This window comes from Rattus rattus, chromosome 3 (assembly GCF_011064425.1).
Source record: "Rattus rattus isolate New Zealand chromosome 3, Rrattus_CSIRO_v1, whole genome shotgun sequence".
NCBI lineage: Eukaryota > Metazoa > Chordata > Mammalia > Rodentia > Muridae > Rattus > Rattus rattus.
This window is the reverse complement of record NC_046156.1, coordinates 68,969,419-68,975,829: the sequence shown is the minus strand read 5'-3', so window position 1 is coordinate 68,975,829 and position 6,411 is coordinate 68,969,419.

The window sequence follows — 6,411 nt, the reverse complement described above, 5'->3', positions numbered from 1 at the left end:
ATGGGCTGGGTGGGTGCTTATGAGGCTTCTATGGCAGATTAACACAGACTAGGGGCTCACAGGGGAAGGACACTCTTACTCCACCACTGATTTTGCAGTGCTTATTTTGCAGATAATGGACAGGTATTAACTTTAGGACCAGCCCAGGCCAGGGTCAACCTACTTCTGTTACTTATAATTGGGCCAAATGAATAAGCCCATGGGTTCATTTTTCACTTGTCCAAATGGAGAAATTGCCTAAAATGTGGTTGCAGTGTGTGTTAAAAAGATTAATAAGTAGACCCAAGGATGACTCAAGAGATATTTGTTAATTTTTCTCCTCCCCCTCTTCCTCCCCCCTCCTCTTCCTCTCCCTTCTCTTCCCTCTCCTCTTCCCCCTCCTCCTCTTCCCCTCTTCTTCCCCACTTCCTCTTCTTCCTCTTCCTCTTCCCCCTCCTCCCCCTCCTTTTCCCTCTCCTCTTCTCCCTCCTCCTCCTCCCCCTCTCCCTCCTCATTTTAACAGATTTTGTTATGTAGCTCTGCCTAGCTTACTAGGTACCCCAGGCTGCCTTTAAACTCATGGCAATCCTGCTGCTTCAGTCTCCGGGATTGTGGGTGTGTACTGCGATGTCTGCATAACCATTTTATTTTAACAAAATCTGATGATGCAGTCTAGTGCAAGCTTGTAATCTCAGCTACCTGAGAGGCTGAGGCAAAAAGATCTCAAGTTCAAGGCCACACAGCATGTAGGTTAGTTTCTAAGCTGCTGTTTGAATACTGCTTGAAAGGTCTTGTCAAGCCCAGAAGCACAAGGGACAGAAGTGAAGACCCACAGAAAGGGGTTGAGGGTGGCTTAGTGGTGGAACGCTTGCCTGGTATGTGAGACACTCTGGATTTCTTCCGAGTTCCAGGGAGGCAGTAGGGGAAGGAGGGAGACAGGTGAGCAGGCAGGGGAGCCACTAAATGAAATAGACAACAAGCTCTAACTTTCATTTTATTCACTTTTCATTTCAGACCCTTTTGGGTGAGCCTATGTGTGAGCCTGCGCATGTGCCAGTGCATGTGCCTATGTATGAGCCTGTGTGTGTGCCTGTGTGAAAGCACATGTGTGAGCCTATGTGTATACTTGTGTGTGAGCCTGTGTGTGTACCTATGTGTGAACCTGTGTGTACATATGTATAAGCCTGTGTTATAAGCACATGAGCTGTGCAAAGCCAGAGGAGGATGTCAAATGTTCTGGTCTATCACTTTATTCCCTTAAGACAATTCTTTCATGGAATTGAATGAGAATGGTGACCAGCAAACCTCAAAGACCCTCCTGTCTCTGTCTCCTACACTTGGTTGTACTCAGGCCCAGTCAAACTCAGGTTCTCAAGCTTGCACGGCAAACGCTCTTACCACTGAGCCATCTCTCCCGTCCCTTTGTGGTCTTCTTAAGACAACTGGTGTGGTTGGTCTTTACGCCTCATTCTGAAGGCTTGTGAGGAAACTATCTATGAGAGCTCATTCTGAGGAGATGGACTTGTCTTTATGCTGCCTGGAACTCTAGCCTTGGAATACAGTTTCCCTAGTCCCCATGGGAGAGAAGCTATGAAGCTTACTCTTTTGGGATTTGAAGGGAAGATATTTTTCCATGCTGAGGTCGTAGTCCAGGGTTTTATACACATAGGCAAGGGTTCTGCTGCTGGGCTGCATGCCAGCTCAACAGAAACGCTCATGCTGCCTGTGTGCCTCAGTTTACATGGCTACCAATAGCAGGGGCGCTTTCCTGTGCATTAGCCACACGGACAGACTGATGCCTGGCCTGGGAGGCACATCACCTGCCTTTCACAATTCTGTGGTTTGGATGAATCTAGCTTTGATATGAGCCACGTCGTTTAAGAAGTCTTACTTCTGTCAGCAGAGTGTGGTAGTTCAGACCATAATCCCAGCCCTTGGAGTAGAAGACAAGGAGTTCAAGGTCATCATTGATGAGTTTGAGGCTAGAATACACCCACACACTCACTCCTGCTCACACACACACACACACTCACACACACACACACACACACACACACACACTTTTAACCTGTACCAAGGTCAAAATGCCTGTGTTCTTTTGCCTAAACTGGTAGAGGTTTTCATTCATTTATTTATTGAAGCTTACCAGCAAAGAGAAATCTTGGATGGAGTGACATGTTTTTACTGTGTTTTCCTGGCTTTGTAGAATTAAAATAAACAAAAACAAAAACAAAAACAAGAAACCCTTAACACTTTTAGACTCCTCTGACCCCTGCCATGCCTGCTCCTGGCATGTGTGCCAGCGTCCTGGCTACAAATCCTACTGATGTGACACAAGCCACTTTCCTGATGGCCTCAGGGTCTTCTTTGATGATAAATGCACACATTCCCACACGCCTGGGAAGCCACCTCCAGGGTCCGCCAGCAGCACATGTGCCATACTCACTCCGGGTCCTAAAGTCTGTAAGGATCATCCCATCTGTCCTTCCATCCAGTTGTTTTCTTTCGTTTGATTTGGTTTCTTGGCAGCAGAATTGGAAACCACTTAACTATAATCCCCAAATCAAAACAAAAATGAAGGAAAAAAACAATCCGGGATTCCACTGTGTTCTGCCAAACCAACGCTGTCAGCGGGTGACGCAATCTTCCTTTAAAGTAGGCATTTCCAGACGGAAAAGTAATAATAATGAAATCCTAGGCCGTTTAGACCTGGGTGTTAAGGGAACAAACCGACAGTCGTGATGCCCACCGGAGCAACTGGTGAGGGGGTCTTGAGTGGCACTTTAACTCTGGCACCGTTAAATTCCCACTTCTAACAGGAAATGACTACTAAGAGTAAATGCTGCCAAGCCGGGCATGGTGGTGCACACCTTTAATCCCAGCACTTGGGAGATGGAGGCAGGTGGATCTCTGTGAGTTGGAGGCCAGCCTGGTCTACAAAGTGAGTCTAGGGACAGCCAGGGCTCTGTTACACAGAGAAATCCTGTCTCAACAAACAAATGAACAAACAGACAAACGAGAATGCTGCCTATACCAGGACCATGACCACCTTCATAAACATCTGTAAGAAGGGCCAGGGGAGAAAAAAAAGGAAGGGTCCCATCAAAACCCCATTTTTTGCAGCATAATTTGAAAAGGAGTAGAGCATGTCCTCTCTCCTCTCTTCTTCCCCCTCTTCTGTCCACCCCAGATATATCTATCTCCCCAGGTACACACTATGGGTGATACACAGGGCCCTGTGCCATATCTGAAGTGTCCACCTCCTACGAGGATTACCCATCTGAGAGGCCAGCATCCCTGCTTCCTTTTCACCCTTTGAGGTATCAGTGTACGAGAGAGAAAGAGAAATAGATCCCAGAGGGATAGTTGAGTTAAATCATTTACTCACACATTGCCAGCTACCCTGTCACCCCAGGCTTGACGCTCTGACTGCCGTAGGAGCTTTTCCAGGCGCTGGACTAAAGTGCTTGTAGCTATTAAAGATAGTAGGGCTCAGTGGGGTCTGGCAGGACAGGATTGGAACTCCCAGCTACTCGGGAGGCAGAGTCGAAGTGTAATGCTGTAAAGCAAGTTCAAGGATGGTTCAGTCAGGTTAAGACACTGTCGAAGATTGAAAACCGGAGAAAGGGGGCAGAAGTTTTCCCTCTGCATGCCGTTGTCTCTCCTTGTAGTACACTGGATAGATGCGATTTCTTTCTAAAGAAACACATCTCCCCAAACAGCAAGAACAGAAAGGACCAGAGTCATATGCAGTGGTAGAGTGCTTGCCTACTATCGACAAGGCCCTGTCCTTTGGAGGGACCGGAGGACAGGAGCCCACACTGAGTTTAGACTCTGCCACCGGCAGCTGCCTGGATGCTGTCCACTGGTTAAGGTCTTGTTCTTATGGTTTTAGTAGTGAGATGGAACTCACCTTAATAGAGGGTCTTTCTGGCCACCCAAGAACCCTGCTCCCAACGTTTGCATAATTTCAGAGTATAACTGTTTTTTTTGTTGTTGTTTTTTGGTTTTGTTTGTTTGTTTTGTTTTGTTTTTTGATTTTGTTTTTGAGACAGGGTATAGCCCTGGCTGTCCTGGACTAGCTCTGTAGATCACACTGGTCTTGAACTCACAGAGATCCTCCTGCCTCTGCCTCTCTAGAGCTGAAATAAAAGGTGTGTACCACGACACCCATTATTTTAGTTAGGGTTTTACTACTGTGAAGAAACATCACAACCAAGGCAACTCTTATAAGGACAACATTTAATTGGGGCTGCTTACAGGTTCAGAGGTTCAGTCCGTTATCATCAAGGCAGGAACATGGCAGCGTTCAGGCAGGCATAGTGCAGGAGGAGCTGAGAGTTCTACATCTTCCTCTGAAGGCTGCTAGCAGAATACTGACTTCCAGGCAGCTAGGATGAGGGTCTTAAAGACCACACCCACAGTGATACACCTACTCCAACAAGGCCACACCTCCAAATAGTGCTACTCTCTGGGCCAAGCATATCCAAACCATCACATTCCACTCCCTGACCCCTATTATAGGCTTGTTCAAACACATGAGTCTATATAGGCCATATCTAGCCATAGCATAATAAAAAAAGTACATTTAGTTCAACTTCCTAAGTCCCCATAGTCTATAGCAGTATCAACAATATTAAAAGCACAAAGTTCAAGGTCTCTTGTGAGATCCATCCAATCACTTAACTATAATCCCCAAATCAAAACAGGAAACCAGCTGGGCAAACACCAAACTCTGCGTCTCCATGTCTCATCTCAAAGTAATTTTCAGATCTACAGCTCCGTTTTCATTTTGTTGACTGCAACAAACTTCTTTTCCTGGGCTGGTTCCACTCCCTGTTGGTAGCATTCCTCAGCAGATATCCTATGGCTCTAACATTTCAAAAATCTTGGGGTGTCCAAGGCAGCTTCAATGTTACAGCTTTTTGTTTCAGTGTCTGGGATCTGCACATGATCTTCTGGGCTCCTCCAAAGAGCTGGTGTCACTTCTCCAGCTCTGCCCTCTGTAGCACTCTAAGCTCAGGTTGATCCTCTCCACTGCTGCTGCTGTTCTTGGTGATCATCCCATAGTCCTCTGGCATCTCCAGTACACTGGGGTCCTCTGCTGCAACTAGGCTTCACCAATAGCTTCTCATAGGCTCTCTTCATGGTGCCAAGCCTCAAATCCTTTGCAGGACCCCTTCAGACCTGGGCTGTCAACTGCAACTGAGGCTGCACCTTCACCAATGGCCTTCCGTGACCTCTCATAGTACCAAGCCTCAGCTGCTGTCCATGACCTTTTCATGCTTTCAAAACCAGTACCACCTGGGTAACTCTTACACATTACCAAGTACAGCTACAGCATAAGGTACAACCTTGGCTGTCTCTGGAACACAGTTTTTTTGTGCTCTCAGAAAACACTTCCCAGAAGATTTCACCTCAGTGACGCTGGTCTCTTATTCACCACTAATTCTTAGCTCCAGCTGACCAGCATGAATTGTCCCAGTGGTCACTTTTATTCTGGACTCTAAAGACAGAACCACATGGCCAACGCTACCGAGTTCTGTTGCTTACTGGAGCTGGAACACAGCCCCCAGGTCCCCTTGTTCTATTACATTGTCTCCAGCTTTCTGTTTCCCAGCTCCTTCACTGCCTAAGCTTGGCTGTCCTGGATCTTCCTCTATAGATTGACCTTGAACTCAGAGATCTGTATGCCTCTCTCCTGGGATTAAAGATGTGTACCTTCTTGCCTGGATCTAAACTTAGCTAAGTAGGATCTTGCCCCAGCATCTTACTCCCTTAATCTGCTCTCTCCTAGAATACAGGATTCAGCTCCGTTTCACTTCCTGGTGCCCGTTAATGCTTGAACCACATATTTTCTATTTTTCTTTTCAAATCTTGCTATGCTTGTTTAAAGTGCTCTTCATGAGACTTAACCAGAAAACAATGTTTCTGCTGGGCTTTTTTGAAACTTCTTTTCCCAGGTAGACTGTTCTGACAAGGGCAAAAAGCAGCCACATTCTTCACCAAAAATACCACAAAACAGTCTCTGTGTCACATAGTGAAATTCTTCTCCTCTGAAACCTCTTGGGCCAAGTCTCCACAGTTCAAATCACTCTCAATAACAAAGTCTTTCATATTCCTACTAGGATAGCCTATTAAGCCCCATTTAAAGCATTCCACTGCTTTCCAAATCCAAAATCCTAAAATCCACATTGTTCCAAACAAAAGTATGATCAGGCCTATCACAGAAATACCCCAGTCCCTGGTATCAATTTCTGTCTTAGTTAAAATTTTACTGCTGTGAACAGACACCATGGCCAGGGCAACTCTTATAAGGATAACATTTGATTGGGGCTGGCTTACAGGTTCAGAGGTTCAGTCCATTATCATCAAGGCAGGAACATGGCAGCACACAGGCAGGCACGGTGCAGGAGGAGCTGAGAGTTCTAC